Source organism: Sceloporus undulatus, chromosome 1, assembly GCF_019175285.1.
Source record: "Sceloporus undulatus isolate JIND9_A2432 ecotype Alabama chromosome 1, SceUnd_v1.1, whole genome shotgun sequence".
Lineage (NCBI taxonomy): Eukaryota > Metazoa > Chordata > Lepidosauria > Squamata > Phrynosomatidae > Sceloporus > Sceloporus undulatus.
The window spans coordinates 16,483,818-16,500,317 of record NC_056522.1 but is presented as its reverse complement, the minus strand read 5'-3'; the positions used below and the strand labels follow the sequence as shown (position 1 = coordinate 16,500,317).

General features: G+C 41.4%; 1 long non-coding RNA gene across 1 annotated transcript; it reads right to left on the bottom strand.

Moving 5' to 3' along the window:
• Positions 1–5,073: 5,073 nt before the first annotated feature.
• On the bottom strand, positions 5,074–16,005 carry LOC121921916. The gene is made up of 3 exons (XR_006102066.1): positions 15,448–16,005; positions 7,852–8,013; positions 5,074–5,208 (listed from the first exon to the last, which is right to left on the bottom strand). It is a non-coding gene; the product is annotated as an uncharacterized LOC121921916 (long non-coding RNA).
• Positions 16,006–16,500: the final 495 nt, after the last annotated feature.

Here is a 16,500-nt window from a genome sequence, read left to right as displayed (position 1 = left end):
AGAGAGAGAGAGAGAGAGAGAGAGAGAGAGAGAGAGAGAGAGAGAGAGAAAGCATAAGCACAGATCATTGTAGTCCCTGCTGAGGCCTTTTCTGCAACCTGAAGTCACCTGGAAAAAAATCTCTGTTGACTTCTGGTTTACTTCTTCTTGCAAACAATTATCCCAATCTAAAATGTCTCAGGAGGACATGGCAAAATCCCACTCCCACCACCTGACTGAAAGGAATGAGGGCATTTGGGGCCTTTTTAAAATTAAAACATATTGGTTGGGGGCATGGCAGGTTATGGCACACAATAGTATCCTTCAGTTTTTTTATTGACGGCCTGACAATTGCCCATATTTAATCTAGAGCAGCGGTCTACAAAGTTGAGTCCTCCATATGGTTTGGATTTCAGCTTGCAGAATTCCTCACTGTTGGCCAAACGGGCTAGAGCTTCTGGGAGTTTAAGTCCCAAATGCCTGTGAGACCAAAGTATGTGAATAATTAATCTACAGGATTCCAAAACTGTACGCTTGGTGAACTGCATTACTGAAGAGCAAGGTATCAGTCAAACAGGCAGGAGAACTTGGTGGATTTGAATAGGCAGACAGGTAGAGAGGCAGAGGAGTAGCTTTCAGATGTTTTGATTTCTTGAGTCAGCATGGCAAAAATAGAGTATTGATCAGCTGTCTAACTGATGAAGAAATAAGATAATAGCAATGATAATAATATGACTACAATTACAAAATGACCGCTTATTTGAGGAAAACATTATTGTTCTTGTTATTGCTGTTAACTGCATTCAAGTTGGTCCCAACTCATGTTGACCCTGTGGATGAGGCACCTCCAAGACTCCCTATCCTCCACTGTTCTGCTTAGATCCTACAGATTCATACCCATGACCTCCTTAATAGAGTCCAACCATCTTGCATGTAGCCTTCCTCTCTTTCTATATCCCTCTGCTTTTCCTAACATTACTGTCTTTTCCAGTGAGTCGTGCCTTCTCATGATGTGACCAAAATATGACAGTCTTAACTTAATCATCTTGGCTTCCAGGGAGATTTCAGGCTTGATCTGTCCAAGGACCCATTCGTTTGTCTTTTGGGCTTCCCAAGGTATCCTCAATATTCTTCTCCAACACCACATCACAGGCATTTGGGACTTACACCTCCCAGAAGCCCAGATGAATTGATTTTCTTCCTATGTGCTTTCTTCACTGTCCAGTTCTTGCACCTGAAGATGTTCTTGCTTTATTCAACCAGCTCTTCAGCTGGCAATATGCAACAACACAATATAAAACAGTGGAGGAGTGATAAGAGCATGCTCTACTAGCAATCCAACTGGTGAGATCATCCTGGAGAATCTGTCTGATCCCCTTTAATGCATTGGGCTGGCACTGGAAACTTCCAGTTCATGCCCCCAAACTCGTGATCTTATACTATCCCCACCTTTCCATAGTCACCTGCCCAAATCTCAGAGTGGGGGGCAGAGAACTGCTGTTAACAGAGGGTTGAGCATCCTTTGTTCCTGTCCTATGGGTCCACCCATCACTGCCTGGCTGCTGGAAATGTCTGCCTCTGTCCTGAGCAAAACTGCTTAGTGCTAGAATATCTCTGTATTCAACATGCTGACTGAGGGTTGCACTTTCTCTTTTTTTTTTTTTTTTTCCTGTAATGCTCCTCATCTTTAACAGCTATATGGCAGGGAAGAACAAGTGATCCTCCCCATGCTGGGAATACCTGTAACTATTGAACTTGGCTATTATAGATGACTGAAAAATTCTTTACAGCACATTTTTTAACAGTATGCCAAAATGTCCAATTCACAGCAAGGATCAGACATGCATAACTTCCTCTATGGAAACAGTTGGGCATTTTTGTCTAGCGAGCAACAGACAAACTCTTTTCAAGGTAAGGATGGGGGAACTCTTTGCTGTTACTTGTTTTGTTGGGTTTTGCTACACTTAAAAAACCTGGCCAAAAAGAGTAATAATGCCATGACAATAATGTTGAGCTGTTTTTGCCTGGTACTCACACATCCTAAAGTATTTCAGGAAATTACTCTGCACAAACATATATTTTTCCATCTGTAATTTTCCATCTCATTTTATAACTGGATGGTGCAAAATGGAGGCTAATAGAATTGTTTTCGTTCCTGAAGCACCAGCAAAAAATGTTCAGCATAAAGAGAGAAGTTTTGATACTTTTCACTGCTACTTCTGAACCCTCCTTCCAAGAAACTATTGGATAATTCTTCTCTCTCTGTAGAATCTTAGAAGGCCATTTAAAAGTATTTTTATTTTATTTTTTGCTTGGCACTAGTCTGGGACATCTGCAAACTGGAGCATGACAGAAACAATGGGAGATGTTGCAACCAACTCAGCCTGGAAAAGGATAAAGAACACTTATTTAGGAATGTTGGCAGAAGGTCGGATAGAGGGAAAAGTTGGCACAAGCTATTTTGTCAAGATGTCTTGCATGCATTTTCAAACCAGCTGGTCTGTGCTTAGAACTGTTGGAATTCCATGGTACATTTAGCAAATGCTGAGTTATAATTGAATATATGTGAAACTGCGCATTATGCAAATACATTCATTATGATTCATTGTGTTACAATGGATAGTAAATGAATTGATTATTACACAACACTTAAAAATAAATAGAAATACACTCACATAATTTGCCAACTGATGGATCTGACTTCAGTCACAATGGTGTGATAATTCTGATATGACTTATCAGAAATTATTAAACAGGGAGAAAACTGAAATGAAAAGACCTGTCAGCTTTTTATTAAACTAGGGATGGGTTTTTAAAAATTTATACAAACATATATGATAGAAAATAAGAACGGTACAAAATCAAGACTAAGAAATTTATACATCTCTTTGGTTTTGTTATGTGCTATCTAATCAACTTCAACTTCACCAGTCTCATCCCCAGAGCCTGCTACCCTTATTTTACCTGCCTGAAAGCTTGAGGATCAGACCTTAAGACAATCTCAAGGGCTAGGCTACACTTGTATTTTGCAACTGGTTCTTAAAATAAGGAGATTACATCGCTAGCAGATTCTGGGAGGCAGAAGCAAGGTGCTAGAAGAAACAACCATGCACCATGTCATCCATGCTGTGTCCTCTAAGTTAAGTGCTTGCAACAGAGACAATGGAGGACATAGTCCTCTTGTTAGTATTGATGACAGAATCTAGGGCCTCATTTCCACTACAGAATAAATTGGGTTGCGATCCAAATAGATGAATTGATTCAACAGCAGAGCATTGTTCACACTACCTTTGCGACAACTGAGTCTTTTCCTCGCAATTTAACCCACTTCACATTCACATTTATCAGGGGTGGGTCTCACTTATGATTTACAACTATTTAAAATACACCGGTTCCGTTAAATCCGATTCAAAATAACACAGGTGTTATCCCGCGTTCCAAATCGCTTTTTTTCTTCGTTCTCATGTACCAACTGAATCGCTGTAAATGATCCGCTTTCGTTCCTATTCAAGAATGAATCGGTGTATATTTAACCCGGTTTTAGCATTATTTCGTTCGCACTCGCCTTTTTCGGCTGTCAATCAAAGCACGTCATCGTGACATCACATTTATTCGGAGTAAGATACACCGATGTAGCCTGTACCTGCATTCCCACTACCTGGCCATTTTTAATTAGTTATAAATTTTGCGGTTGTTTTTTTTAAAAGAGCCAATCAGGAGGTGCTTATTCGTCCTCTTCTGTGTCTCCCCATATTAACTGCCATAACTCAGTGCTAGGGAATCCTGGGAATGGTAGTTTATTATGGCACCAGCACTCTCTGGCAGAGGAGGATAAATGTCTCACAAACACAACCATCCCATAGTTCCTCTGTAAAGAGCCTTGGTTCCGCAAATTTGCTTTGGCCGCCCCATGGGGAGAGAATCTTTGGGGAAGATTGCTCCCTGGGCTGTCTTGGGAGCCATCCCATAGTTCCTCTGGAAAGAGCCTGGTTCCGCAAATTCGCTTTGGCCGCCCATGGGGAGAGAATCTTTGGGGAAGATTGTCCTGGGTGTCTTGGGAAGCCATCCCATAGTTCCTCTGGAAAGAGCCTCGGTTCCCCAGATTCGCATATATATATATATATATATATATATATAATCATGTGTGTGCGCGCCTGTCTGTCTGTCTGTCTATCTATCTATCTATAGTGTGTGTGTGTTTGCCAAATCGGATCAAGGAGGAGAAAGCAGTGGGTTTAAGTGGGTAGAGACTCTGGATCCAAAGCCCAGGGGGGATAGAGACACAAGACAGAAAAGGGGAAAAGAGAACGATCCCAGAGGCAAGAGGCTGCAGACCTAAGAGAGAGGAGAGAGTGAAAGCCGAATAAAGCAAGAGCAAGAGACGTCCAGGATAGAAAGGAGGACACAATACAAAAGAGGAGAGGGCAGAAGTCTCCAGGGACAGAGATAAAGTGGAATACACACACACACACATCCAGGGTTTCCTATGTCTCCCCAGATTCCGTTTGGGAAAGAGAGAAGGAAAGGCTCTATTTCCCCCCAGATCGCTGTGCATCCAGCCTTTCTCCGTTACAAATGGTGTTCATTGGTTCTCCTCAAGAGGTGAGGTTGCAATCCACCGGGGGGGGGGGGGAAGTCTATGCGAATGGAAGAAAATGGCACTGGCGATGCAGGCCAGCCCATCGTGCTCCGCTCCTCCCATCCAGCTAACCCAATTTCAAAGGCTGTCGATCCTATTTAAATGCTCCAATTCCTATCCCGATTCAAGGAAAAAATGTAGGTTCGACCCTTCTACTTTTTTAACCCGTGTTAAATGACGATAACACGAATCAAATAATAAACCGGTATACGATTCGATTTTAAGTAGGAACGATTGCGGGTTACTCTAGAACTGTTCTAGAGTTAATTCAGTTTCCAATAGGAACGCCTAACCTTGGATTCGATTGGTAGCCCGGCTTAAACGCCAGTGAGACCCACCCCTCAATTAACTGATACAAAATGGATTCTCTTCTGCAGATTTTTTTTTTTTTGGCTGTCAATCAAGGCAATTGCACATACATACTTCCATGTCCACCCAGATGTGATTACCCATTTCCGCCCACAAACGGTCACGTGGTCAGTCACATCTGCTTTTTGACTCCCAGTGAGGCTATTAAATCCTACATTTCCACAGGTCTCAAAGTGATCCCCCTGCCACTTATGTGCATCAGAGCAATCAGACATTGCGCCCTGAAAAGAAAAAAAAGCAGGTTGGCAAAATCAGAAGTGTTTGGGTGAATCTAAACTCCCATAATATGGGGCAAATGTTTTTAAAAAGAGGAGGAGGAGGAGCAGCTGTAAATGGAGGAGGCAGAGTAATGGACCCTGCTGTAGCGTGGTCAGTAAAAAATGGTGCTTCGCCAAGAGCGAGGGTGAGGTTCAAAATGTAGGCGGACACAACTATGGAGAATTTCCACTTGAGCACACTGAAAAGACACTCTCCATTGACAATTGCTGATCACATCGCAGGGAAACAATGCCGATCCATATCCCATTCACACTTGCACTGAATCAATTTATTGAAAAGGATGCTGAAAAAATGAGCATCAAAAGAAGCGTGTTCAATGGGTCTAGTGCATGGCCCCCTCTCCAAAATGCTTCAGCAATTTGGCTCAAGTGCAAACAAGGGTCATTTAAACTTCTTCTAACTGGCTAGCAAACCGGTTTAAAATGTAGTGGGAATGAGGTATTTCCCCTAAACTGTGGAATGTCCTGCCAGAAGAGATTCAACAGCTGGATACACTATCTGGATTCAAAACAGCATGAAAGACTCTTCCAGCAAGCTTACCCAGATGATTTTTAAATTGTGAATTTTAAATGATAAATTTTAAATATGGATTGTTTTAATACATACATATCTTGTCCTTCTAAATTATATTCATATCCTTTTAAATTGATGTGTATTTTAGTTGTTCCCTACCTCGATCCATGGGGAGAGGCGGGTGAGAAATTATTATTATTATTATTATTATTATTATTATTATTATTATTATTCAAATAATAGGAATTCCTCAGTTCTGCCTCTTCCCTTGGCTTCCATATTTCTTTTTCCTTTCCAGCTGAGACTCTTAATAGGCATATTCAGTTTCAGGGAATTATAGAGCTGAAGGTTTCCAGCTCCCAGGCAAGCTGATATACCAGAAATCTACACATATGGCCTTCCCCCCTCACTGAAGATATTTACATCTAACATGTTGATACTTTGATATCTGGGCAGTCATAGAATGAAAGATAAAGGGACTGGAAGGGCTATTTAGTCCAAATTACCTGCCATGCAGGAATATGCAACTAAAGCACTCCTGAAGATGTGCTTTGGAAGAAGGAGAGTCCTCCATCCTCCAGGGAGATCTGTTCCATTTCCAACCAGTTCATACAGTACATATGCTCTTTTTAATGTTCAGTGGCATCTTGAATCCAGAGTAGGGCTACTGCTTGCCTGACATCTTTTTTCCTTTGGACAAAGGGTGGGAACAGAATTGGCCCAGGGAGCCTTTCACACCTCACAGACATAGCACTATGTCTGTATTTGCATTGCAGAAATAATCCAATTTGAGACCATTGTAACTGCCATGGCTCCATGCTGTGGAATTCTATGAATTGTAATTTTGTGAGACATCCAGACTTCTCTATCAGAGCATTCCAGTGCAAAAAGAAGCTACAATCCCCAGACACCATAGCATTAAGCCATGGCAGTTAGTGGTGTCAAAGTGGATTATTTCTGCAGTGCAAACACAGCTTGTGATTCCACTCTAGCTTCCATTTTTCAAGCCTACTGAATCTTGGGATTTGTGGTGTAAAGAGGGATACAAGAAAGCTCTAATGGCTTGCCAATTTACAGACCCCAGGATTCCATAGGATGTTACCTTGGCAGTTAAAGCAGAATCATAGTACTATAACTGTGTAGTGTAAGGACTCCAGGAGTTGAATTTCTGCTAAGGATGAATCTGATGGGCCATATATATTGTGGAGTATGTGACCTCTAGCCCAAGCCCCACATATCCTATCACATAACCCCATTTCATCCCATTCCCATTGACATTTTCACTTGCTCCATGCAGAGAGGTGCCTTTCTGCACATAGAGAAAGTCTTTCTCAATATCTAATACGATGGCCTGTTACAGACAGCCAAAATAAAGCTGCTTCGAGTCACAGTGGAGATATGGTGTTTCAATGATGCATGCGTCCTAAGAGTCCAGAACTCACACCAAAGCCATGCACCAGCCCTAAGGACTGGAGCATGGCTTTGGTGTGGCTTCTGGACTCTTAGGACGCATGCATCATTGAAACACCATATCTCCACTGTGACTCGAAGCAGCTTTATTTTGGCTGTCTGTAACAGGCCAATGATTCCCAAACTTTGGTCCTTCAGGTGTTTTGGACATCAATTTTCAGAAGTCCAAGTCAATTTGGCCAACAGTCAGGAATTCTGGACACTAAAGTCCAAACATCTAGAGGATGAATGGAAGCGATACATAAAATGACTTCTCCTATTATCTCTGATTGCTGATTCAAGACAACTGTAGAGTTTCTTTGCAATGGAAATCCTGATGAAGTCAAGGAGAATTTTCAGCATTATCTCATTATTATTATTGTTGTTGTTATTATTATAGTTTATTTCTATAGTATTGTAAATGTACACAGCACTGTATATACAGATAATCAAGTCAATAAAAATATAAAACTTGCCAATGGCATACAATCTACAAAATACATATTAACAGTAGGTAATAATATAAAATAGAATTAGTTAAAAAACCAGGCAACAATTAAAACATCAACATCCACTACCTAATAAATCAGATAAATATTCACACAATGCCTGGGAACACTTACTTTAACAGGTTGGTCTTCAACTCAGATTTAATAGTCATCAATGAAGTGGTGACCTGTGTTCATGGGGGAAGATGGTTCCAGGAGTGAGGGACAGCAAATCAAAAGTGACAAATCCGGGATGGGGCAATGGAGATCCTAAGCTGGTACAGCAGACCTTGACTACTAGAACAGAGGATACAAGTGTGAATGTAAGGAAAAAGAAGTTCAGATAAATAAAGAGGGGCCAGCCCATGCAGGGCCTTAAAAGTTAACAACAGAAGCTTATACTGAATACGGAAGGGAAAGGGGAGCCAGTGAAGGAATGACAATAAAGGGGAAACATAGTGAAAGCGGTGATAAGAGCAAGACTCCTCCACAAGCTGCTTTAATTCCTAAGTGGGAGTATAAGTGGAACATAGAAGAATTTCCCCCTCCCAGGGAATTTCACTTGGCATTACTGCTTCAGCTCAATATCAATCTACTTTAAGCATGTGAGAATGCCACTGTGGCAACTAGCTTAGCATTCTCGGCAGTTCGATGGATCAATATATTCTGACAGATCAGTATGTTGTCTAATTGGGTTCATTTTTTAAAAAAATGAAAAAGAAATATGCTGAGGAATACATTTTTGGTCCCATACCTGACTTCTGCTGCTCTAATGATGCTCCTTGCTGATTTCCCAGATGGCAATTCTAAGTGGTTGAAGAAGGACAACTGAAACTGGCAATCAGGAGGCAATCAGCAGAGATTAGAAGAGCATCTGCCTTCTAGGCTTCTACTCTCAGAGCAGTGTCATGCATAGAAAGACCCTGTCAGGTGAAATCTGTGCTGCTTCTACATTTTGGTTGGAAGAATAATTATGCAGCAAGAGACTGGCAGCCAATTTTTTTTGTCTGGCTGACACAGGCAACTGTGTAAAATCCAAAAATTTAACCTTCTACCAGTTTTTATAGCTGCTGCTGGCTTCCCTGGTGGCTCATTGATCAGCTTTCTCTCTCGCTTGGCCATTCTTGCTTTGAGCCTCTCCTGCTCACAACAAATTTTGTTTTCACAGAACTGGCTCTGAGTCCAACTAAACAAAATGTTTAGCATATTTTTGTTTTGCTTGCTGAGTTGCCCTTTGAAGTGATGAGTAGCTTCTGTTTGTCATAGCACTTGATAGTCCTCATTCACATATTTTGTGTTAATCTGGTGTGCTATTGTAACTGATCATGACAAGTAAACATGGACTTAATTTGAAAGTCTGGTTCCTGAGAAACATATCTCCAAGGAAATCCCAATCTGGGAGGGAAACAGGGAATGTGTTGCGGATACACATTCTTCTTAGGCTAGCACCACTCTTCAGAATTGATGTAGTTTGACATCATTTTAGCTGTCCAGAATCCTAGGATATGTAGTTTGTTGTGTCACCAGAGCTCTGAGTGAGAAGGCTAATTATCTCACAAAACTACAAATCCCATAATTCCATAGCACTGAGACTTGACACTTAAAGCAGTGTCAAATTGTATTAATTCTGCAATATAGATGCAGCCTTAATGTTTAGTTTGACCCACTGCTCGACAATATTTTATTGAGGACAGTTTTTCCTTGAATAGGAACAGAATTTATTATGATATCTGTATCCTATGAGTTGATGATGGCTACAGTGACAGGCAGGTTTTAGACCATAATTAATACACCAATGCAATGTATAACTATCCCATGACTTGACAGCTTTTCCATGGCTTGACACCTGCCCAAGTCAGAGTAGGACATGGAACTGCAAGGGAGTAGTAATACATTTTGTCTGATTGATGCAGAGCATTTTTCATTAACAGTTACTCCCATTTTTTATTATTTGAAAAGCAAGTGCCTAGTATCTGAAATTCACTCTCCTTGATGCTTTAATAAATATCTGTATGCGCCTTCAAGATGCCTGTTGAATTATGGTGACCCCCTGAATTTTATCAGGTTTTCTTAGGCAAGGAATACTCAGAGGTGGTTTTCCAAGTTCCTTCCTTAGAAATATAGCCTACAGCACCTGGTTTTCATTGTCTGCCTTCCATCCAAGTAATAACCAAGGTGACCCTGTTAAGCTTCCAAACTCAGATAGGCTCTGGTGCCTTTAGGAATAAACACAGTGGGCCCACTCTATCCATGGGGGTTTGGTTCCAGGACCAGAAGTGTTACAAAAAAACAAACAAACAAACAAACAAACAAACACACACACACACACACAGGTGTTCAAGCCCCGTATTATTAAACTGTAGCAATGTCAATGCAGACATTTCAGCATGTCCAATGCCCTTGTCATTTAATAATATGAGATGATTGATCTATAATTGGTGGAATTTGCAGGTGCAGATCCAGATCCCATAGATCTGGAGGACCCACTATATACTGAATTGAGAATTGAACTTGTTGTTTTTGCTCTTTGACTAGCTTAGAAGTTGTTCTTACCTGTGTGGTATACTACTTGGCAGAAGCAGGCTAACCTGGTTTTTAAGAAGCTTAAAAGAAACTTTGGCCCTATACAGACAGCCAAAATAAAGCTGCTTCGAGTCACTTTGGAGGTATGGTGTTTACATGATGCATGCATCCTAAGAGTCCGGAAGCTGCACCAAAGCTGCACTCCAGTCCTTAGGACTGGACTGTGGCTTTTGGTGCAGCTTCTGGACTATTAGGATGCATATATTACTGAAACACCATGCCTCCAAAGTGACTCGAAGCAGCTTTATTTTGGCTGTCTGTATCAGGCCTTTGAAAAGGAGTCTGTCCTTCACTATAAATCACATAACCAAGAGTAATTAAAAGTGATGGTAGCATTACATCTAAGGAAAATAGACAAAGGATGGTCAGTATCATCCTGCACCAGCTGTCAGAACATGTGACAGATTATCCTCCTCATTCAGCTTCTTCCACCTCCCATCCATCCTTCATCCACTGCATGGCCTGGGCAGAGGAGGACAGGAATATGTGTATATCTGTGTGTGTGGCTGTGTGTGCATTTGACTTTCTTCTCTTGTGAGAACATCTTCAAAAACTGCAAAATATTACCAAGAAGAATAATATTTATGTTTGGGGTTGTTGTTTTTTGCTTGTTTGTTTCTATAAATTTAATGAATATAATAAAAAATAAAAAACTGCAAAATATGTGCAGAGACACTATTTTGACAAACCTCTAAATTAATTTATAAGAATAGCCCATACTTAACAGCTGTTTGTCAAAGACATCAGAAACTAGTGACAGGAGCACTGACTCTCTTGTAATTTGAAACAAATCCACTGATTTATGACTCCTGAATTTACAAACCTAGACAAAAGCTCTCCCTGCACACTGAGATTTGAAACTAGGGCTAAATGTAATTACTTGTATCTGGAGAGTTTGACATGCTTAGAGGTAGAAACATTACACCCATTTAGGAGGCCACATGAGCAAGAGGTAGATATAAATTAGCATATCTGATCCTCCCTAGGTATAGGGATGTGCTTACTTACATTATTCATTCCTGCAGGGGTGTATGAGTAGCTTAAACAATTTTCTCCCTTTTGTGGAAGAGAGAAGAAGATCTTATGCACGCATAGGCAGGTGCGTTTTCTCTCTCTCTCTCTCTCTCTCTCTCTCTCTCTCTCACACACACACACACACACACACACACACACACACCATTTCTCTCCCCCTCCCACCATCACCACCAAGAAGTGGCGAGAGGTGGGAGAAGCTGGGTGAGAAGGATCATCTGCCAACAGCTATGTTCTGATAATTGGTCCCCAAGCTGCACAGTGAATGGCACTGTGGGGGAGGGCATGCTTTGTTGGCTTCCATGGGAGGATACTAGTGGCATCAATATATCCCTTAGGGAGGTCCATTTCCCACATTGTTTAAAAGAAGCACTGAAAAAGCCCTTCCTAGATCCCTTGGTTAACAGTAATTATAGATTGATCTCCCATTTCGCATTTCTAAGCAAGGTGATTGAGAGGGCTGTTGCTCTTCAACTCCAAATGGTCATGGATGAAACTGATTACAGTGGTGCCTCGGGATACGAAATGATCGCGTTACGAAATTTCCGGGATACGAAAAAGTCGGATTGGCAAAAACTGTTTCGGGTTACGAAATATTTTTCGGGTTACGAAATTCATTTCGGCGCGAAATTCAAATGCTGCTATAGGCTTTCCAGTGCTAACGGAGTATTTCGGGTTACGAAATTTTCGGGTTACGAAAGGAATGGCGGAACGAATTAATTTCGTATCCCGAGGCACCACTGTATCTGGACCCATTTCAAGCTGGCGTCAGGGCAAGATATGGAGTCGAGACTGCCATAGTCACCTTAGTAGATGAACTTCGCTTGAGCATCAACAGGAGAAGTGTGACCCTGCTAGTGCTCTTGGATCTCTCAGCAGTTTTTGATACCAGTGTTCATAGTTTGGGGGTACTCCTGGATGGGTCACTTCAGATGTCAGCTCAGATAGATGCTACAGCCAGGAATGCCTGTTATTAGCTTCTCCTGATATGCCAACTATGACCTTTCCTAGAATCTAAGGACCTAAAAACTATCGGGCACACACTGATAACCTCATGACTTGACTTTATAGGGCTACCCTTGCACCTAGTCCGGAAATTTCAGCTAAATATGGCAGCCAGGGTAGTCACTGGAAGATCTAGAGGTGATTCTATTACACCAATATTAAAACCCTTTCACTGGCTGCCTATTAATTTCCAGGCACAGTACAAGGTGTTGGTTATAACCTTTAAAGCCCTTCATGGTTTGGGTCCAGCCTACCTATGAGATCACCTTCTCCCATACAATCCACCCCGCATACTGAGGTCCTCAAATAAAAATGTACTTCAATCCACTAAGACCATCCTTCATTGGCTGTCCCCTGCTCTCTTGCAAGCTATTACATGGACATGTTAGAGGGAGCAGAAAGAAGAGACTCCACCTAAAGTTTAGCAAGAACTTTCTGACAGTACGAGCTGTTCGACAGTTCCTCAGAGTATAGTGAAGTCTCCTCCTTTGGCAGTTTTTAAATAGAAGCTGGATGGCCATCTGTGCTTTGATTGTGTCTTCCTACATGGCAAGGGGTTGGACCCGATGACTCTTCCAACTCTATTATTCTATCATGATATGTCTGGGCTGGAAAAAGTGGGAGTGTAGTTCTCACATCTTAGAATTATAGGGTTAGAAGGGGCCCTATGGGCCATTAAGTTCAGCCCCTTGCTCAGTACAGGATCTCCAACTAGGGCATCCCAGCAGGAAGCTGAGAGAAGAGAGAACAAGCTTGTGTTCTCCTTGAGGTGGTCCTTGAGATATTTTAAGAGTACGATCTTGTCACTCTTCAGCTTTCTCTTCACCGTGCTGAAGATGCCCAGCTCCTTCAACCCCTCCTCATATGTTTTGTGCTCCCTACCTCTTTATCATCCTCTGAACTCACTTCAACTTGTCTATACCCTTCTAAAAATGAAACACCCAGAAATGAATGCAGTACTCAAGATTAGGCCTGACCAGAGCAGAAGATAGTGGAACTGTTACTTCCCTTACCTTGAAACTATACTTCTACTAATGAAGGTATTTGCCTTCTTTGCTTTGAGTCTATTCAAAAAAGCAGGGGGAAATAGCAAGAAAGGGGCTTCAACAGGATTCCTTTCCCCAGGGTTTTAAGAAGCCTGGTTTTTTCCAAATCTTCAAATATTCTGTCCACTGTTTCTATCTAACTGATTGTTTGAAAGCAAGCATGGGAATTGCATGACTCCCCCATCTGTGGGACAGTCTCTCCATCCCTTGGAACACTCTGAGCCACCCATCCTCAATCCCCCCCTCCATTTTCAACCTAAAAATGAACAATCATGCTGCAGGAGGTGTCCTTCTTCATTTTAATTATATATCTCCATACTCTTTGCAGGTCCCAAACTGCACATTTCCCCCCTAATGGAATATGATTTTCTACTCACTTCTGGTTTCCAAAAATGAGGGATTAGGTATCGCCCACAGAGGTCTAGGGAAGTGAGAAATGGGGCAGATGCAACCCTTTCAGCATTCCAGTTGCCAACCTCTTCTATGATTTCAGAAGTACACTTTTAAACAGATGTAAACTTTTAAACAGGTTTCTTTGGGAAAGAATAACTAATCGTTTAAAGTTACATTGCTATTTGACCATGTTCAAACAGTGGGTTTTTCAATGTTGTTGCATAACTAAGTGGTTACAACAAAACTGTTGGGAAATATGGATGTCTGAGACAGAGAAATAAAATTGGCAAGGCAGAAACTGAGCAACAACCAGTCCCATGCTCACTCATTCCCAGATGCTCTAGCAGAGAAAAGAAATAAGCTTAGCCTTCTTTGTTTAACATATAAAAATAGCTTTATTAACAAATACTTGGCAATAATCAGATAGATGGTCTAAATAAAGGAAGGGAAAGAGGGAAAAGGAAATGGCTACAGATTAGAGAAATGCAGGAAAAGAGATGATATGGGAAAGCAAACCAAAAAGAAGTCTGCAAACTAATAATTAGTGAGTATAGGTATTCTAGGCTTGCTAACTAACAAAACAACATCTGAGTATGCAAAAAATGAGACTGGTTGTTGAGTTATTTATTTCAGCCCTACGGTTAATATACATATGCAAAAATGAGAAATTAAGTTGTTATAAATCTTAGTCCTAATTAGGAAAATGTTACAATTTGGGTGGATCATTCAGGGCTTATTATACATATGGGAACTGTGAACAATCTAGGTTTGAATTATATAGCAATTAATTATAGATTTTGGCAGCATCACCAGCATAAATGCCCAGTGGATGTGGCGGGCAAACATTTTACTATGTGTTGGGCCAAATAAAAAGGAATTTATTTTCCTACCCAGCTTTGTGAGCATTATTCACTATACAAACTCTTTCACAATTTTACATACAATTTTTTCTCCCAACTACTGTGGGCAATAGGTTGGACTGAGAATTACTTTAACTGGGAAGAACAGGATCTCAAACTGTGATCAATCACAATGGCATACTTGATCTGTTGCAATGCACTGACCTGCTACCTGTGGTTACACAATTGATCTCTTTGCATTTAACGTGCAAGAATACATTACAGCAGGGGTGGGTAATACATAGCCCATGGGCTGCATGTGTACACCACCCAAGGCACCTCTGAAAACCATGCCACTGCAACCCATTGATTAGTCATGTTGTTGAAAGGGCAGCAAACTGGGAATCTTCTGCATAAAGCAAGCATTTGATTCACCCATCATATGAAGCAAAGTAATGAGAATTGTTGACAACTAGCAGAATATTATATAACCCTTCAATCAATCAATCAATCAATCAATCCTTGATTCAATCAAGAAAACCATGGTTTTGAGTATACATGACCTGAGGAGGACATTTGATGACTGAGGCTCTTTCAGGTCTCTCATTTATAGGGTCATCATAAGTTGAAGTTGACTTGATAAGAAGTAACCACCACAACACAAAAAGAACAGAATATAAGCCTGTGTATGCCCAAACTTTCCTCTGTGTATTAATTTGATTTTACCTTTTGCAATATGGTATGAAGAGCTTGCTACCCAACATTAGGCAGTCCTAATATTAGACAGAGTGAAACATCCATCTTAAGCAGCAAGTGCTGGGATCATATCTTACCTGGAGGAGGCCTCCTTAGATGATCAAGGAAAAGAGGAGTGCTAAGATGGCAGGCTCCAGTTGGAAACAAAAGAGGCAAGCAGTCCTGTTATGCCACTGGCTCAGACAGAGCTTGATCAATCCCCGGCATCAACTGCAGATCAGGAGAAGATGGTAGAGGCACTTCATCCTGCCAACTGTCATAAATTAAAGCACTGTGAATAATAGGTCAGGCAATGGCCTGCTCAACTTTAAATACATGATGTTATTAAGGCCAGCTGGGCTGATTGACTGGTGGCTATAAATCAGTCCAGCCCAAGCCATTCCATTGCTTCTGAACAACAGCTCCAGAATACCCATGCAACCTAGCCTGAACTTTCTGGATCTCTAATCTTGGCATGTATTCTTGGACTAAAATTTCTAGCTATATTAGTGAGCAATTTTTGGCATTGGACTATACTCAGGATTGTTTGGTTTTTTCCTCTTTGGGGTTTGGACTATCTGGACTTGACTTCTGCTTGTAACCCTATATAAGCCCTGGTACTGGCCTGGTTTCCCCACTACCAGTTTCTGTTGACTGTAGGTTGCTCATCTGGGCACTTGCCAACTTTAAACAGGATAGCAATGACAGCCCCCCAACACAAGGGTTGACTGTTTTTGTGGGCCTGACAGTTTTTTGACTGAGACCCTGTGGGAGTTGCCTCAAATCACTCCAAATCCTATTTCGTTAGAAGTAGTTGGAAGTCCTTTTCTATTTTTGATAAATGTGTGGGATGGATGGATGGATGGATGGTAGGGAAGTCTCCAACCAATTTACAAGGAAGATGGATAATAGTGGTTTCCAAAAGGGACAATTCATTTCTATTTTGCATGAAAAGGGACAGGCTTGCAGACTGCCAAAAACTATGAAGGTAGAATTGGAGCCCTGGTGGCGCAGTGGTTAAATGCCTGTACTGCAGCCATTCACTCAAAAGCACAAGGTTGCGAGTTCAAGACCAGCAAAAGGGGCCAAGCTCGACTCAGGCTTGCATCCTTCTGAGGTCGCTAAAATGAGTACCCAGACTGTTGGGGGCA